Source organism: Solanum pennellii, chromosome 1, assembly GCF_001406875.1.
Source record: "Solanum pennellii chromosome 1, SPENNV200".
Lineage (NCBI taxonomy): Eukaryota > Viridiplantae > Streptophyta > Magnoliopsida > Solanales > Solanaceae > Solanum > Solanum pennellii.
In genome coordinates, this window is record NC_028637.1 from 60,538,151 (window position 1) to 60,556,546 (window position 18,396).

The window sequence follows — 18,396 nt, forward strand, 5'->3', positions numbered from 1 at the left end:
TGGGTGGGGGCAGATGGGGGTGGGGGTGTAAGGATTGCCCATTTTTTTTCAAAAACACAAAACCAAATTTTAGGTTAAGGGCTTAGAGTTTTAGGGTATTTTTTTTTTTTGAAAAAATAGAATTCTTTTCTTTGAAAAAATAGATTTTTTTTTCTTTGATAAAATGGATTTTTTTTCTTTTTGGAAATTAAGGGTAGGTTGGTGGGTGGAGGGTAAATTTTTTTTGTTTTTCTGTTTCTGGAAAAACAAAAAAAATGTACCTTCTCAAAAAAAAAAAAGAAAAACAAAAATGTAGGGGTCAGTTGGTTGAAGGTGGGGGAAAAGGGTAATTTTTCTTTTAGTTTTTGGAAAACAAAAAAAAATAGGGGTAGGTTGGTGGAATGTGGAGGGGGGGGGGTAATTTTTTTTTTTTTGAAAAAACATATTTTTTTTTTTTTTGAAAAAACATATTTTTTTTTGTTTTTGGAAAACAAAACAATTTGGGCATTAGTTGGTGGAGGGGGGAGGAGATTTACCTAAACCATATTTGACCAAATCCGTATTTACCCATATCCTATTTGGGTGGATTGTAACCCAAACCATTTTTGCTCAATCCATCCAAATCCGATCCAATCCAACCATTTGGCACCTTACTTCCACATACGTTCTCTGTGTAAAGGGAAGAAAACAAGCTGTGCTCTTTAAGAAAATTAAAGTTTTTTGTTTTGTTTGGTCGGTATATTTATCTTCTCCCCCCGCCCCCTCCTTTAAATTCTCTTTACAGTTTTACACACAACAATGTGTAAGTAATAGTCCTCTTTGGTTTAGTTTGGCACGTATTTCTTCACTTTTCATGCCTCTATAAAAAAAAAGGAAAAGAAAAGAAAATGTTTCTCATTAGGTTGTTGAGTGAGTTCTCACTTAACGCTTATAATGCTTTCTCCATATGTTGGAAAGTGCAGCTTTTTGCTTCGTAGCACCTCCAACACACTTCCCTATGAAGAGAATTTTCTTTAGATTTGGTGGGTATAGTTCCCTCTTGACCCTTTAATTTGGTTTTGTATGAATTTCTCTTCATTATTACCCATTTCCTCTATACAGAAAGAAACTTTTGGGTTTGTTGTTTAATATGCTCAGTCAATTTGATCATTCCCTCTATCAAGGAAAAAAATCTTTTTATTTTATGAAGGAAAAAAGGCCAAAAGCCAAAAGTGCTCAACTATGGAAAATAGATTTTGCCCTCCATTTGAATTTGATCCTTAATATGCCCTTGCCCTTATAATTGGTGAACTGACTCAGATTTGCTCCTCAACTATTGGAAAAAGAACTAATTTGCTGTCCGTATAAATTTGGTCCTAAAATTGCCCCTTATTGCGGATGAACTTGCTCCAATTTGCCTATCAAAATTAACAGACCTTAAATATTTTGTTTTTAAAACATATTATATTTAAGTCCAAGTTAACAAAAAATAATATTATATTTATTAAAAAAGAGAGTGCTACCTTGAAAGATAATAATCTTAATGCTTAAATGTTCTTGTAAAGACAATTGCTCAAAGAAATTATACAAACCGTAAAAAGTTGGGATAGATCTAATTTCTCATCATGATTCTGTCTTCCTCGCATTAAAAAAATCTTTACCCTCATGATGTTTAACAAATTAAAAATTCAACACATTCAGCAAATCGGAGATTTTAATGAGAGAATAAATAATCTTCAATTTCCCAATATCGAATTGAAAATTCTTAAAGATGTGATATATAACTTAAAGTAAATGAAGAAATTCGAAGGAGTTGTTATATACACTTCACAAAAGTTTTTGATCGTGCTAAAGAAATTGCAAATTTGTCATGTCAAAAAAGAAAAAAATTGGTAAATATATCAATTTTATATTTGTTGAACTAAACTTAGGCGTATGATCGCAATTGTGACACAGAAGTAATGATCTTCAAAGAGACAATTATTAGTCATCGGTTGAGCAAAAAGGAATGATTAGGGAAATATTGCTCATCCCTTTTTTATGTGTATTTTCTTAAGAAAATATAACTTCTACATATTCTTTTTTCTTTTCGTCGACTCTTGTTCTTCCTCTCGTCATTCTAGAAAATAGAAGTCAAATAAACCGTTGACTTCAATGAAATGGTTGATTGAAAAAATGTGAATTCATTAGTTTGGAGAGGCAAATTTGAGTATTTTCTTTAACATTAAAAGCATATTTGTCTTGACATCCTCACTAGTTTGTTAGTTTGTTATCAATTCTTATCAAGTTGTTAGAGTAGATTTATATTAAGTTGTTAAAGTAGTTCCTTAGATTTAGTCAACTTATTTATATATTAAGTTGTTAGAATAGTTCCTAAGAATTAGTCAAGTTAGTTACATCTTACTTGTATTTAAGTTGATGCTTTGTTTGAATAAACGTCATTCAAGTTAGCTTTGATTCTCAATCTCTTTATGGTATCAGAGGCCCTCTAAAACTCTCACGAGTTCGATCCAATTTTTTTCCCCCTTTTTGCGTCCAAACATGGTTATTCCAGCTATCACCACTGAAAGTGCTGCTGCACTTCCGACTACCACTCATGTGGTACAGTGCAATCCAGCTTCCCAATTACCTATCAAACTGCAAGGTAACCTCAACTTTGCCACCTGGAAAGCGAGATGATGCTACTCAATGGACACAAGCTCCTTGGGCATCTCACTGGTGCCAAAGTACCAAATCTGCTCCGTCGACCACTATCACACAAACTGATAGTACCATCTCCAATCCTGAATATGAGGTGGTTTTGCCAAGACCAACTAATTCAATAGGCAATGATGGCATCCGTTGAACCCACCATTGCTCTCACTGTTGCAGCTGCCTCTTCGGCAAAAATAGCTTGGGATCTCCTTCATACATCTTATGCCAATAAGAGTCACACTCGCATCTTCAGCTTGCGAGATCAGTTGCAAATCATTAAAATGGCCTCCAAGACGATTGCTACTTACCTACAGGAGATCAGATCGATTGCTGATGCTCTCAAAGTAGCAGGTTCTCCGGTGGCTGATGATGAACTAGCAGTCAAGATTTTGAGTGGCCTAGGTAATGAGTACCGTGAAATCACTGTTGCTATAAGAGCGCGCGTCACATCCTTAAGCTTTGAGGAGCTATTCCAGAAATTCACGGACCCTGAACTCTTCCTCAAACATCAAGATATTGACAGGTCATCCTCCATCATCGTGGCTGCAATTGCACAAAAGACCAACTTCCAACCCAAACATCAGAAGAATAATCGTCGCTTCCCCAGTCAGTCTTCAAGACCACAACCCCACGACAGGCGTTTTGTCACGCCTCGAGATACTCCCGAGACGCGAACACGGAACCTATGACCACAAGTAATCCCAAGTAACCCTGCTGGCATGATCATGAGTAGGGGTGTCAAAAATGAACCCAAACATATATAACCCGCCCAACTCGCCCAGAATTTTAAGGGTTGGGCTCAAGATAATTATGAATTGGGTTCAATCTCAACCCGTTCAAGCTTAACCCATTTGAGGGGAATTCTCAATTGAGCCCAATTGAATCTCCAATTTCAACCCGTTTTAAATTTTTTTATTTAGGTATTTTTCTATATTAAAGGTATAAATTGTTATCTATTCAACATCTTTTGGGATTTATCTATCCATTTGTTACTTTTTTAACAAAAAATTCTTGAGCGAAAATTCAAATTGTGATTATAAAAGTTAATTATCTATATGTTAAATTATTGAAATTAATCGGGTCAAATTGGGCGAGTCAAGACCCAACCCGTTTTTTGGTCCATTTGAGCCCAAAGTAAATTTGGGCGGGTCAAGACCTAACCTGATTTCTACTCAACCCATTATAATATTTTCAATTTCAACCCAATCCGCCCATTTGACGCAGAAGCTAAATCATAATTTATAATGAAAGATGGGCAATACCCATATGCTAAAACTGATATAATATGAAGATTGATGAGTTTAATACATTGAAGTTACTAACTTAACACTACGCTGAAACTAACTGTGTCTAAAATAAGCCTCTAAACTGGACTAAAAATACTGGGACAAGCCCCAGCTAAATCTAGCAAAAACTGAAACTAAATGACCAATGACTGAAATGAAACTCATGACTGTTGTCCTCGAAGAATGAGGACTCACCACTGAATCTGCTGAACTGGAGATCAGAAATTGATCTATGCATGATCTGGATGCTGAGAACCTGAACCTACATCACGAGAAGATGTAGCGTACGTATGCATCAATACTCGAAAGGTACTGAGCATGTAGTACAGAATAAAGCTTAAATAAAACATAACTGAACAAGCACAAAAGCAAGTATAATAATTTGAACATGATATACTAAGTTCTGAGCTAATTGAATGCAATGACCAATTTATAACATGCTGAAACTGAATACTGAGTATTTAGATAAATGGTCAATGCAAGAGTCTGACTGAACTGTTGGAGCTACTAATAACCGATAATAAAATCACATGAGCTAAATGTGGAGTCCGATGTATACGCCCCATCGATAGGACCCAATATATACTGCAGAGGTATAAAGGCATGCGGGTGTGATCAATAAACTGATGCCCAAAGAGAGGACTTACAACCTACTTGGCTAGTAGTTCTGGGACTAATTGGGTACGCTGAACCCTAGTCCAACTCGGTATTATGCTACTCATTGATTTATGTAGTTAACTGATTATGTCTGAATTTCTGTAAATAGTGGATAGCTCAAAACTGAACATGCAAATTGGAAATGCAACATTTAAACTGATAATGATACATTAAAAACTGAAGCATATATGCATAACTGAAATATCTGACCTAGCATGTGTAATTCAAGAACTAAAGAAATACGAAGTGAGGATTCTGAAATTCATGAGATAATCTGAGTAATAACATGATTATGTCTGATTTGGAACATATATTTAATAAATTCGTGAAGTTCTATCAAAGTTCTAGAAACCCTAGGTTTAATCATGACAAGAGAATCAAGAACTGACTGAAAACTAGGGACCCAATGGGTGAAATGAACACATTAGTGAAATCCCACATACCTGGTGATGAAATTCACAGAAAAACACTTAGGTTTCGGGGTTGGAACTGCTAGAAACTTCTTGCGTTTTTGAACTAGGGTTCTTGAGATTTTTCTCCTCTCTTGCTTATAATTCTCTAACTTTTGATTTATGATTTTGACTTGGTAAGTTCTTGTTATGTTTCTAGGCTTAAACTGACTAAAATCTGATGATGTAGGGTCAAAACGATGTATCTTAGGGTTTAAACGAAGTGGGAAAAGACCAAAAGACCCTTGACTTAATTGCTGTCGGACCAAACGACGATCAAGACTGACGGTCCGTCGTTCCATCGACGGTCTGTAGGTTGGGTCTGTTCGACATGCCTTTACTAAAATGGGCATAACTTTTTACTCAGAGGTCTGATTTTAGCAAGGTCGGTGGCTATGGAAAGCTAATTCAATTATCTATTTGTGGGTAGGTCATAGGACACCTAATTCATTATGTGCTAAGAGTTATGACCATTTGAAGTTGATCCAACGGCTACTTCCCACCTACGGACCTTGGGTCCACCTACGGACAGTGCTGGTCATCCGTGGCTCTTTTCAGAGAGTGGGTGAATGGGGTGTCGATCGACGGTCATGAACTACGGACCGTAGGTCCATCCGTCGATCATGACTTAACCAAATTTTCCTGGGCTGAGATTTTGGGGTTTTTTTGACCCCATTGATCGATGTGCAGGACGGACTGTGGGTCAGTCTACGGTCTGTTAATGGCCCCGTTGGTTGCACCTGCAAATTTTTCTGTAAAGCTGGTTTTTGGTCTGTTTTGGATACGGGGTGTTAATTATCTCTCCCTTGGGAACATTCGTCCTCGAATGAAGACTAAACTAGCTGGAATAGAGGGAGAGAGCTGCAAACCCTACTACTAAACACTGAGGATTGAGTTTCTAACTGAATTTAGTTCCGAGAACATGCAAATACGTTGAAAATGCAAGTACAAACTAAGGGAACATGATAAAAAGACTGAATTCACGCATGAATGACTGGAAAACTGAGGAGGAACTATTACCTCAAGCTGGAGTTGAATCGGAAGGAAAGAGGTGAGGATACTTGGCTTTCATGGCTGCTTCTGCTTCCCAAGTAGCTTCCTCTACGAACTGACACCTCCACAAAACCTTGACTGAAGCGACTTCTTTGTTTCTCAATCTTTTAACCTGACAGTGAAAAACTCAACTGGTACATCGTTATCTTTCACCACCATACTCTCTAATGGCACTATAGAGGCTGGATCACCCACGCATTTCTTCAAGAGTGAGATGCGGAACACCGGACGCACTGCCGCTAATTTTGCTGGCAACTCTAACTCATATGCCACATTGTCAACCCTTTTCAAGATCTTGTAAGGGCCTACATATCTTGGACTGAGTTTCCCTTTCTTTCCAAATCTTTTTCATAGGTGAGACTTTCAGAAAAATCCAATTATCAACTTGGAATTCTAGTTCCCTTCTCCTTACATTTGCATAAGATTTCTGACAACTTTGGGCTGTCTTAAGTCTATCTCTAATGAGTTGCACTTTCTCCATAGCATAAAGGACTGAATCTGACCCTATCAAAGCTGTTTTTCCTACTTCAGACCAACCAACAGGAGATCTACATCATCTACGCCCATATAAAGCCTCATAAGGGGCCATCTGAATGCTGGAATGGTAGCTATTGTTGTAGGCGAACTCAATAAGAGGAAGGTGATCATCCCAACTCCCTTTGAAATCGATCACACAAGCCCTCAACATATTCTCTAGGGTCTGAATGGTATGCTCTACCTGTCCATCCGTCTGCGAATGAAATGTTGTGCTAAGGTTAACTTGAGTAGCAAGACCCTTCTGAAATGACTTCCAGAAATGAGAGGTAAATTGAGGACCTCTATCTGAGATGATAGACAAAGGAACCCCATGTAATCTCACAATGTCTTCTGCCAAATCTGTAGTCTTGACCGCCAAAAAGCGAGAAGACTTAGTCATCCTATCAACTATCACCCAAATTGAGTCATGATGTCTGCGAGTACGTGGTAATTTTGTGATGAAGTCCATATTGATCACATCCCACTTCCAAATAGGAATATCGAGCTCTTGAGTCATACCCCCTGGTTTCTGATGTGCTACCTTGACTTGTTGGCAATTGGATTACTTACTCACAAAATCTGCTATATCCCTCTTCATGCCATTCCACCAATAGATTTCCCGCACATCGTGGTACATCTTAGTGGCACCTGGATGAATAGAATATCTGGAGTTATGGGCTTTTGCAAGGATATGCTTTCTCAACTCCCCCACATCAGGAACACACAATCTACCCTGGTAGCGAAGTACACCATCCCCCCTTGGGAGAAAACCCCCACTCTCTGATTGTGGACTGCACCTTTAAGTTCAAGCAAGATTGGATCAATGTCTTGCTTTTCCTTAACCTCCACTACTACCAAAGAAGATTCTGCCCCATTTTGAACATCCTTCACTAGCTCCTTCAATTCTTCCTTAACATGGGCTACACTACCCATAGATAGTCTACTAAGAGCATCTGCTACTACATTCGCCTTACCAGGATGGTAATGCACAATTATATCATAATCCTTAAGGAACTCACGCCATTTCCTCTGGCGAAGATTCAACTCCTTCTGGGTGAACACATACTGAAGGCTCTTATGGTCAGTGACCACATCTACATGAATTATACAAGTAGTGTCTCCAGATCTTGAGTGCAAACACCACTGCTGCAAGCTCGAGGTCATGAGTTGGATAGTGCTTCTCATGCACCTTAAGTTGTCTAGAAGCATAAACTATAACCTTATCTCGTTGCATCAACACACAACCAAGGCCAACTCTGGATGCATCGCAATAGATCACGTATCCATTTGAACCCTCTGGTAGAGTCAAGACAGGAGTTGTAGTCAATCATCTGACCATTGGAACTTGACCATCTTGTGAGTCAACCTAGTCAATGATGAGACTATGGATGAAAATCCTTCCACGAACCTTCTGTAATAACTCGCTAGACCTAAGAAACTTCTGATATATGTAGCAGAGGTAGGTCTGGGCCATTGTTTCACTCCTTCTATCTTTTGTGAATCCACTCGGATTCCATCGCTAGATACAATGGTGACCAAGGAAAGCAACGGATTGCACCCAAAACTCACATTTACTAAACTTAGCGAATAACAAGCGATCTTTGAGTGTCTGCAGAACAACTCTCAAATGACTTGCATGTTCTTCCTCGCTCCTAGAGTATATGAAGATATAAAGACGATAACGAACAAGTCCAAATACTGTTTGAACACTGTTCATCAAATCCATGAAAGCTGCAGGAGCATTAGTTAGTCCAAATAACATAACTACAAATTCATAATGACCATACCGAGTTTTGAAGGCTATTTTCGGAATGTCACTCTCTCTAACTCTTAGCTGATGATAACCCAATCTGAGGTCTATCTTTGAGAAGTGGCTAGCACCTTGAAGTTGGTCAAACAAGTCATCTATCCTGGGAATGGGATACTTATTCTTGATTGTGACCTTGTGCAATTGTCTATAGTCAATGCACATTCTGAGAAAACCATCTTTTTTCTTTACGAACAACACTGGTGCACCCCATGGTAAAATACTAGGTCTGATGAAGCCCTTATCTAGAAGGTCTTTGAACTGCTCTTTCAATTCCTTAAGCTAATTTGGATCCATTTTGTAAGGAGGAATATAAATAGGCTGGGTATCTGGAAGGAGATCAATTCCAAAGTCGATTTCCCTTTCGGGAGGGATTCCGGGAAGATCTTTTGAAAACACTTCTGGAAACTCACAAACTACTGGAAGTGACTCAAGAGTTGGGTTTCAGAGCTAAAATCCTTAACCCGAACTGGATGATAGAGATAACCCTTAGAGATCATCTTTCTGGCCTTAAGGTAAGAAATAAATTGACCCATAGGCGCTAAGCTACTACGCTTCCATTCTAAGATTAGTTCGTTTGGAAACTGAAAACGGACAATTCTAGTTCTACAATCGACTGAGGCATAATAGGAATGTAACCAATCCATGCCTAGAATGACATCGAAGTCTACCATTTCTAACTCTACAATATTTGCTGATGTGACTTTTTGAGATACTGTGACAGGGCAATTTCTGTATACCCCTCTAGCTATAACTAGGTCACCGACTGGAGTAGAGACTAAGAAAGGTTTCGAGTGAGTTTTTGGACTAACACTGAATTGGACTGCTATGTAAGGAGTTACAAAAGAAAGAGTAGCCCCTGGATCTAACAATGCATAAACATCAATGTCAAAGACTCGTAACGTACTAGTGACTACATTAGGAGAACCTTCCTGATCCTGGCGAGCCTGAAGAGCATACAACCTGTTCTGGCGCTGAATGTCACCTGTACCAGATGAGTTACCCTGCTGAGTTGGGTGACTTGCTGGTGCTGTTGAAGTGGTAGACTGAGCTTTTCCATTACCACCTCCTTGACCCTATTTAGAAGGACAATCCCTCAAACTGTGACTAGACTGACCACACCCAAAACACCCTTCATTTCTTGCAAGGCACTCGCCTAGATGGTTCTTACCACACTTAGGGCAAGTGGGGTAAGTCTTGATGCCTGAAACACTTCCCTGAGACTTAGAGCCTGGTGCTCTACCCTTCTGGTCATACCTGTTCTTGGAGGATGGAACACTAGTTGATGAAGGGGCTGGAGCTGAAAACTTCTGTGGACTCTGTGAGTGACTTCCACCTCCCGATTTCTGTTGAGAATAGTCATAGTTCTCAGTCCTAGCCTTTTTATTCTCCTTAGCTTGTTCCCTAAGCTTATCACCCTCAACCTTTCGAACATGAGTCATAAGCCTAGAGATGTTCATATCTCCAAGTAACATAGCATTTCTGCACTTAGTTTTCACCAAATCCGACACTCCATACAAGAACTTGTTCATCCGAGCCCTGGAGTCAGCAACCATGTGAGGAGCATACCTGGAGACTTGGTTAAACTTCAGCCCATACTCTTGGACTATTATGTTACCCTACCTCAACTTCATGAATTACTGAGCCTTTGTCTCTCTCAACTCTATTGGGAAAAACCTGTCGAGAAAAGTCTCACTAAAGCAATCCCAAGTGATAGGAGCTGCATTTGCACCCCTATTTCCCTTCCACTGAGTGTACCAGATATGAACAACATCCTTAAACTGGTATGATGCCAACTCAACCCGATCATTCCCAGTGACTTGCATTACCTCAAAGATCTTCTTGATCTCATCCAAGAAATTCTGAGGATCCTTATTAGTCTGTGATCTTAAGAACTCTGGCGGATTCATCCTAACAAAGTCACGGACCCTTGCTGCTGTTGATCCACCCTTTTCATTCACAGGAGCATGAACCAGATTGTTTAGGTTGTCAGACTCTGAGCCAACATCTATATGATATTCTTGAACTCGCATTGGAGACTTCTTGATCTGGGACTGGAGGAGCTGCGTTTGCATTCCTATGGCATTCCTAGCGTTACTCTACGAGGAGGCATGATCTGAAACGTAGAACGTCAAGTTAGAATGGAATAAGTTCATACCTTATGCACGATAAGAGTAACAACAAGTGAAGTTTTCCTAAAACACTTCAGTCTCCCTCTCATTAGATGTGGTGCACTTCATACCCATGAAAAGGACTCTACTTAGTGCGACTTACATTCTAGGACACTTCAACCTATTGCTCTGTTACCAAGTTTTGTCATGCCTCAAGTACCCACGAGACGCGGACACAGATCCTAGAGTGATCCCAAGCTAACCCTGCTGGCATGATCATGAGCATACTAAAGATAACAAACTGATGAGGAAGCTAAATTATAATTTATAATGAAAAGAAATATGCTAAAACTGATATAATATGAAGACTGATGAGTTTAATACAATGAAGTTGCTAACTCAACACTAAGCTGAAACTAACTATGTCTGAAATAAGCCTCTAAACTAGACTAGAAATACTGGACAAGCCCAGTTAAATCTAGCAAAAACTGAAACTAAATGACCAAAGACTGAAATGAAACTCATGACTGTTGTCCTCGGAGAATGAGGACTCACCACTGAATCTGCTGAACTGGAGATCGAAAATCGATCTATGCGTGATCTGGATGCTGAGAACCTGAACATAGATCACGAGAAGATGTAGCGCACGTATGCGTGAGCATGTATGATAGAATAAAGCTGAAATAAAACATAATTGAACAAGCACAAAAGCAAGTATAATAATCTGAACATGATATACTAAATTTCTGAGCTAACTGAATGCAATGACCAATTTATCACATGCTGAAATTAAATACTGAGTATACCGATAATAAAATCACATGAGCTAAATGTGGAGTCTGATGTCTACGCCCCATCGAGAGGAGCATATATACTGCCAAAGGTATAAAGGCATGCTGGCGTGATGATGCCCACAGAGGGGACTTACAACCTAATTAGCTAGTAGTTCTGGGACTAATTGGGTACGCTGCACTCTAGTCCAACTCAGTATTATGCTACTCCCATTAATTTATGTAGTTAACTGATTATGTTTGAATTTCTGTAAATACTGGATAACTCAAAAGTGAACATGCAAACTGGGAATGCAACATTTAAACTGATAATGATGCATTAAAAACTGAAGCATGTATAACTGCATAACTGAAATATCTGACCTAGCATGTCTAATTCAAGAATTAAAGAAATACAAAGTTTTGAAATTCATGCAATAATCTGAGTAATAACATGATAATCTGATTTTGAACATATATATAATAAATTCATGAAATTCTATCAATGTTCTAGAAATCTTAGGTTTAATCAATGAAGCCTCACTACCCTCTGAATTGTTGTCCCTTGCCTGTCATCATGCAATCTATCTCATAAATAGACTCCCTACATCTGACATGAATAATGAGCGACGACATAGTCACATTGTCAAAACGGCTCAAACTCTTCTCAATGAAGCCTCACTACCATCTGAATTGTGGTCCTTTGCCTGTCATCATGCAATCTATCTCATAAATAGACTCCCTACACCTGGCCTGAATAATGATTCTCCGTATAAGAAATTATTTGGCGAACCACCAAAATACTCTTCACTGAAAATTTTTGGTTGTCTTTGTTATCCATGGATTAAGCCATATACACAAAATAAGTTTCAGCCTAGATCTATATCGTGTGTCTACTTAGGATTTTCTATTGTTCATCATGCACACCTCTGCTTTGGTCCAGTGCACTAAAAAATTTTCGTCAGTCGTGATGTTCAATTTTGTGAAGACATTTTTCCTTTCACTCAAATGTTCTCAATCTTGCAAAATAAGTTTTCCAAGTTACAATGGGAAATCATAGAGTCCCTAGTCTGTAAGGATACTCAGCCGGTAGTCCAATTAACTTTGGACTCCAATCTAGTTCCAACTCTTCCACCTCCTATTCCTATCACCTTAACAATTCCCTCTCATTCAAACACTCCAGAGTCCAGAATTGAAAGGCAACAACCAGCAGTCTCCACTTCATCATGTATGATTCCTATCTCTACTCAACCTCCTTCACTACTTAATGAAGCAGCCCACAACTCTCACCCATTACTCGATTCTCATCGCCCATCACACAACCAACATCCACCGAATCCACCAGCAATTATGCCCCCTCTACCATTCGGTGTTGTCACAAGGTCCAAAAATAATATCTTCACACCAAAGAAAAAATTCAGCTTCTTTCTCCCACTCCAAATACCTTTATGCAAGCTGTTAAGTACATTGAATGGAAGAATGCAATGGATCTGGAATACGAAGCCTTAATGAGAATCCAAACTTGGGAACTAGTACCTAGGAACCTGATAAACAATGTTGTTAATTGTAAGTGGTTATTTCGTATTAAAAAAGGCTGATGATTGTATTGATAGGTACAAGGCGTGATTAGTCGCAAAAGGTTTCACACAATGTCCAAAATTGGATTTTCATGAAACTTTCAATCTGGTTGTCAAACCAACCACCATCAGAATTGTTCTTTCTATTGCAATTCAAATAACTGGAAAGTTCAGCAACTTGCTGTGAATAATGCATCTTTGCAAGGTAAATTATAGGAGAAAGTATTCATGGTGCAGTCGAAAGGCTATGTCAACCCTGATTTTTCCAATCATGTCTGCCGTCTCAAAAAGACCATTTACGGCCTGAAACAAGCTCCTCGTGCTTGACATGAAGCTCTCAAATCTCACTTGACTACAATTGGTTTTGTTAAGTCTGAATCAGATGCTTCTCTGTTTATTTTCACATCCGAAACTTTCATGATGTATATTCTAGTGTATGTTAATGATATCCTTTACCCAACCTTGGTCACACATGTAATCAACTCTCTAGCTGACAAGTTCTCCCTAAAGAACCTTGGTGAACTCAACTATTTTCTGGGATCGAAGTTAAACATGTTCCAAATGGGATTGTCTCATCACAATCCAAATACGTACTTGAGATTTTCTCAGATGCGGATATGGCCGACTGTAAAGGAGTTACAACACCCATGTGCTCAAGCTCACCACCCAAAGCAGGCGATTGGTCACCTCCTGGTGATGCAACCTTGTATCGACACACTATTGGTAAATTGCAATACTTATCATTCACGCGCCCTGATATTCCTTTGCAGTTAACCAACTATCACAATTTATGCAATCCCCAAATTTGGAGCATTGGAAAGCAGTAAAAATGGTGCTGAGATACCTCAAGGCATCATCAATGTCGTGTCTGCAAATCTCTAGCCACTCTGATAGTAATCTGTATATTTATGCTGATGCTGACTAGGCAGGTGATCCCTGTGATAGAATCTCCACTTCTGGTTACATACTCTTCTTGGGACCAAATCTGATCTGTTGGTCCTCTAAGAAGCAACAATCAGCTGCTCGTTCCTTTACTGAAGAAAAATACAGTTCGGCAGGGAATGCACTCTCTGAACTTACTTGTAGGTTGTTGACTGAAATGCGATATCAAGTCTTGCAAACGCCAAGCATTTTTTGTGATAATATTGGGGTTTCATATCTCAGTAGAAACCCTGTCTTCCACACTTAGATGAAGCACATTGCAATAGACTTTCACTACCTCCGCAACAGTGTGAACTCAGGTAGAGTAGTAGTCAAATATCTTTTTGCCGGGTATCAAATTGCAGACACTCTCACAAAGTCGCTGCCCAAGCCCCCTTCCTTCGATGTTTATCCAAGTTAGGCGTTGTTGCATCACACCTAACTTGAGGGTGTGTGTTGACACTCACTAGTTTGTTAGTTTGTTATCAATTTTTAGCAAGTCGTTAGAGTATATATTTAGATTATGTTTTTAAAGTAGTTCCTTAGATTTAGTCAACTTAGTTATATATTATGTTGTTAGAATAGTTCCTTAGAATTAGTCAAGTTAGTTATATCTTACTTGTATTTAAATTGATGTTAAGTTTGAATAAAAGTCATTCAAGTTTGCTTTGATTCTCAATCTCTTTAATTTGAGATCAAATCCAAATGGAGGGTAAAATTGTTCTATTTATTTATGGCACTATGAATAGTTGGTAATCATGGTTGGTCCTTTTTCCTTTTATGAATATTATTACTATTTACACATCCACGCATTTCTCCATTGTGGAAAGGAGAGTTCTTTTTGGTTTAGGGGGTATGCAACAAACTATGGAAGAGAAAAACAACTGATGAATGGTTTTTGACTTGATCGCGTTCAGTTACGTCCCATGATAACCGTGCCCTTATTGACCAGTAAACATTAGTGAGTTGGGTCATTGATGCAAAGGATTGGGTGTTGAACCGAGCTTTAGCGAGCCCAACCGACCTGATCAGTCGAGCTTAGCCTGTGTGAACTCTTCAATATTTAGTTCTATATACTACTATGTCATTAAAAAATATTAAATTTATAACATATCGGTTAATTAAGAAAAATTAGTATTAGGGGTCGTTTGATAGGGTGTACAAGAATCGTGCTGAGTAGAGTGTATTAGTAATGTTGGTATTAGTTATGTTGACATTACGCGGAGATTATTTCTTATGCACGGTTTGGTTTGGTGTATTAAAATAACATGCATTGCATAATATCTGAAAATAGTTATTTGTTTACAAAAACACCCTCCACAAATGTGGTGGGAAGGACGTGGGAACATAAGGGAAATTGTGTCTTTAATCATGCTAATGCATGCACTAAAAATCCTCACATTGCTAATACCATTGTTCGTCATCTATCAGTTATACATCGCATGATACCAAAAAGATGTACAAAAAAAAGAAGGTATTAGTAATGCATAAAACTAATGTCTTTTTTTTTTTTCTAATGCATCCTTAAAAATGACCCCGTAGTATAATTTGGTTATTGCATTCAAGTGTGATTGATTTATATGTATAATTTGGTTATTGCATTCAAGTGTGATTGAATATATGTATTATTAGTTTTAGTTAGACCTTAAATTTAAATGAAGGTAATTTTATATTAAACATAGAATAGAATATTCAGAAAAAAAAATAAAAATCACAATACATTCAAGAAATCTGTATAATATTAATTTTCTTTAATTTTTGAGTTCTTAAACTTAAAATATTAATAACATTTTTCACTACCCATAAAATATTTTTAGTAATGATGTCTATAAAAAAATAATTTCATTGAATTTTTTAAAGGAGTGCAAAATATATTTGTTAATAGTAAATAATAATTATTGAATTAACATCTTGCTAACTTGACTAAGATTAATGGATTAATTTTAATATTCAAGCATGATCAAAACAAGCCAACCAAGCCGGCTCAACCTAGTCCTTGTTAGACAATTGGCATTTTTTCAGCTTATTATTATTTTTACTGTTTTTTTACTTATTTCAATTTAGTGCTTCCTATTTTCTAGCTAGACTTAGTCAACTTTAGTTGCTCAACTTTCTGAAGTTAGTGGCCCCATTATGGCTGTTAGTGGCCCCCTTTTATGGTAGTTAGTGGCACATGTTCTTAATTTAGTTTTAATGTTTATGTTTTTTCTTTGTATAAATTCAGACTTTCTACAGATTAATATACACAAGGAATTTCATAAGTTCACTCTATTTTTATTTTTTCAAATAAGTTTCTTGAGTATTTTTGTTCTAACAATGGCATCAGAGCCTCTAGTTGATCTTACAAGACAAAAAAAAGTTTTAACTTACAACACAAATGGCATCCAACAACCTACCTTTAAATCCACCATTCACTTTCGCAGGTGAAAATTACCAAATCTGTTTTGTGAAGATGCAAGCTTTTTTGGAAGCCTATGAACTTTGGGAAACTGTGACTGAAGATAAACCATTTGCTGCTCTACCAGCAAATCCTACCTTGGCTCAGATCAAATACAACAACGAAGAGAAGGCAAAGAAATCTAAAGCCAAGTCGCTTATGCAGAATACTGTGGCAGATACTGTGTTTTACAGAATCATGGCTTGCAAAACTGCAAAAGAGGCTTGGGATAGGTTGAAAGAAGAATATCAAGGCAGTGATAGAACACGTCAAAATGCAAGTGTTGAACCTAAAAAGAGAGTTTGAGTCCTTGAATATGCAGGAGGATGAAACTATCAGTAAGTATGCTGATCGAATATCCTTAATTGTTAATAACATTAGACTTCTTGGTGAAGAATTTACAGATAAACGAATTGTGGAGAAAGTTCTTGTGACTCTTCCTAAGAGATTTGAATCTAAGATTTCCTCTCTTGCAGAATCCAAGGACCTGAGCAAACTTTTATTAGGTGAACTAATGAGTGCTCCTCAAGCACAAGAGCAAAGGAGGACTATAAGACGGGAAAAGTTCATTGAAGGAGCTTTCTCTGTAAGCAAAAAGGAAAGTAACAATTCCACCAAAAGAATAAGGGCAAGCATGATGGAGGAAACAATAGTGGAGATGTGAAGCAGAAGTTCCCTCCTTGCAAACATTGTAAAAGAAATACACATCTGGAGAAGTATTGTTGGTGGAGAGTCGATGCTACATGTGGCAACTGTAAGCAGACGAGACACGTATCCAAGGTCTGCAAATTAAGAGCAAAGGCCTTTGGTGCTTTGCAAGCACAAGTAGCAGAAGCTGACGATGCACATGAAGAGCAACTATTTGCAGTTTCATACTTTTCAATCAGTGAATCCTTTGATTCATGGCTTCTTGACAGTGGTTGCACACATCACTTGTGCAATAATGTTGAACTGTTCAAATTCCTAGATGATACTTACAAATCTAAAGTAAAAGTGGGAAACGGTGAGGCAGTAGAAGTCAAAGGCAGAGGTACAGTGTCTATCTCAACAATATCAGGTATCAAAACAATTTCTGATGTTTTGTACACACTTGATATGAGTCAAAATTTGTTGAGTGATGGACAAATGCTTGAAAATAATTATTCTCTGCATTTTAAGAATCGTGAATGTGTTGTTTCTGACCCTTCTGGAGTAGAATTATTTTATGTCAAGATGAGCAATAGAATGTTTTCAGTTGATTGTGAGAAAATAACTGAGCAAGCTTACACTATTACTTCACAAACTTGTATAAACCTATGGCACAAAAGGTTTGGTCACTTCAATCTGAGAAGCGTCGTCGAGATGGAAAAAAAAGAGCTAGTGGAAAATATGCCTGAATTTCTTTCTAATGCTCAAGTTTCTGAAACTTGCCAACAGGGAAAGCAAACAAAATTGCCATTTCAAGCAAATCAAGTACGAAGAGCTAACCAGAAACTTCAGCTCATTCATACGGATGTTTGCGGCCCAATGAAAACAAATTTGCTGAGTGGTAACAAATAATTTCTCCTCTTAATTGATGACTACACCAGAATGTGTTGGGTTTATTTCATAAGACTGAAGAGTGAAGTCTGATGTTTTTAAGCAATTTAAAGCTTTAGTAGAAAATCAATGTAATCTTAGTATTAAGGCTTTAAGGTCTGACAATGGAGGAGAATACACTTCTTCTCAATTTGTGGAGTTTTGTAATAGCACAGGTATTGAACGCCAATTGACATTACCATACACTCCACAACAAAATGGCGTGTCTGAAAGGAAGAACAGAATAGTAATGGAGATGGCCAGATGTCTTTTGCTCGAAAGAAAGATCCCAAATCAGTTTTGGGCTGAGGCAGTCAATACCTCTGTATATTTGCTGAACAGATTGCCTACTTAGGCCTTGCAGGACATGACTCCATATGAAGCTTGGTGTGGGAACAAACCATCAATACACCATCTCAGAATCTTTGGGTGTATATGTTATTATCGAGTTCCAGAAACAAAAAGGAGTAAGCTGGATAACAAGGCTCATAAAGGCATATTTATGGGCTATAGTTCATCCAAAGGTTACAGGATTTTCTGTTTGAAATCAGACAAACTAATTCTCAGCCGAGAAGTGAAGTTTGATGAAGCAGCTGCTTGGGA

At 38.0% G+C, this 18,396-nt stretch overlaps 1 protein-coding gene across 9 annotated transcripts in view; it reads left to right on the plus strand.

Annotated features, from left to right (window-relative positions):
- Positions 1-18,396, plus strand: part of LOC107007906 (light-mediated development protein DET1) — a 31,361-nt gene that overhangs the window by 10,773 nt on the left and 2,192 nt on the right. For 2 of the 9 annotated variants that reach the window (XR_003576010.1, XR_001455173.2), the window contains exons 10-11: positions 16,223-16,574; positions 16,713-17,293. The exons of 5 other annotated variants lie outside the window; for them this stretch is intronic. The gene's annotated coding sequence lies outside the window, so the exon portion shown is untranslated. Of the gene's footprint in view, positions 1-16,222; positions 16,575-16,712; positions 17,294-17,652; positions 18,391-18,396 lie in introns of those variants that run through there. 2 more of the 9 variants (XR_001455172.2, XR_001455175.2) reach the window with 2 other exon arrangements.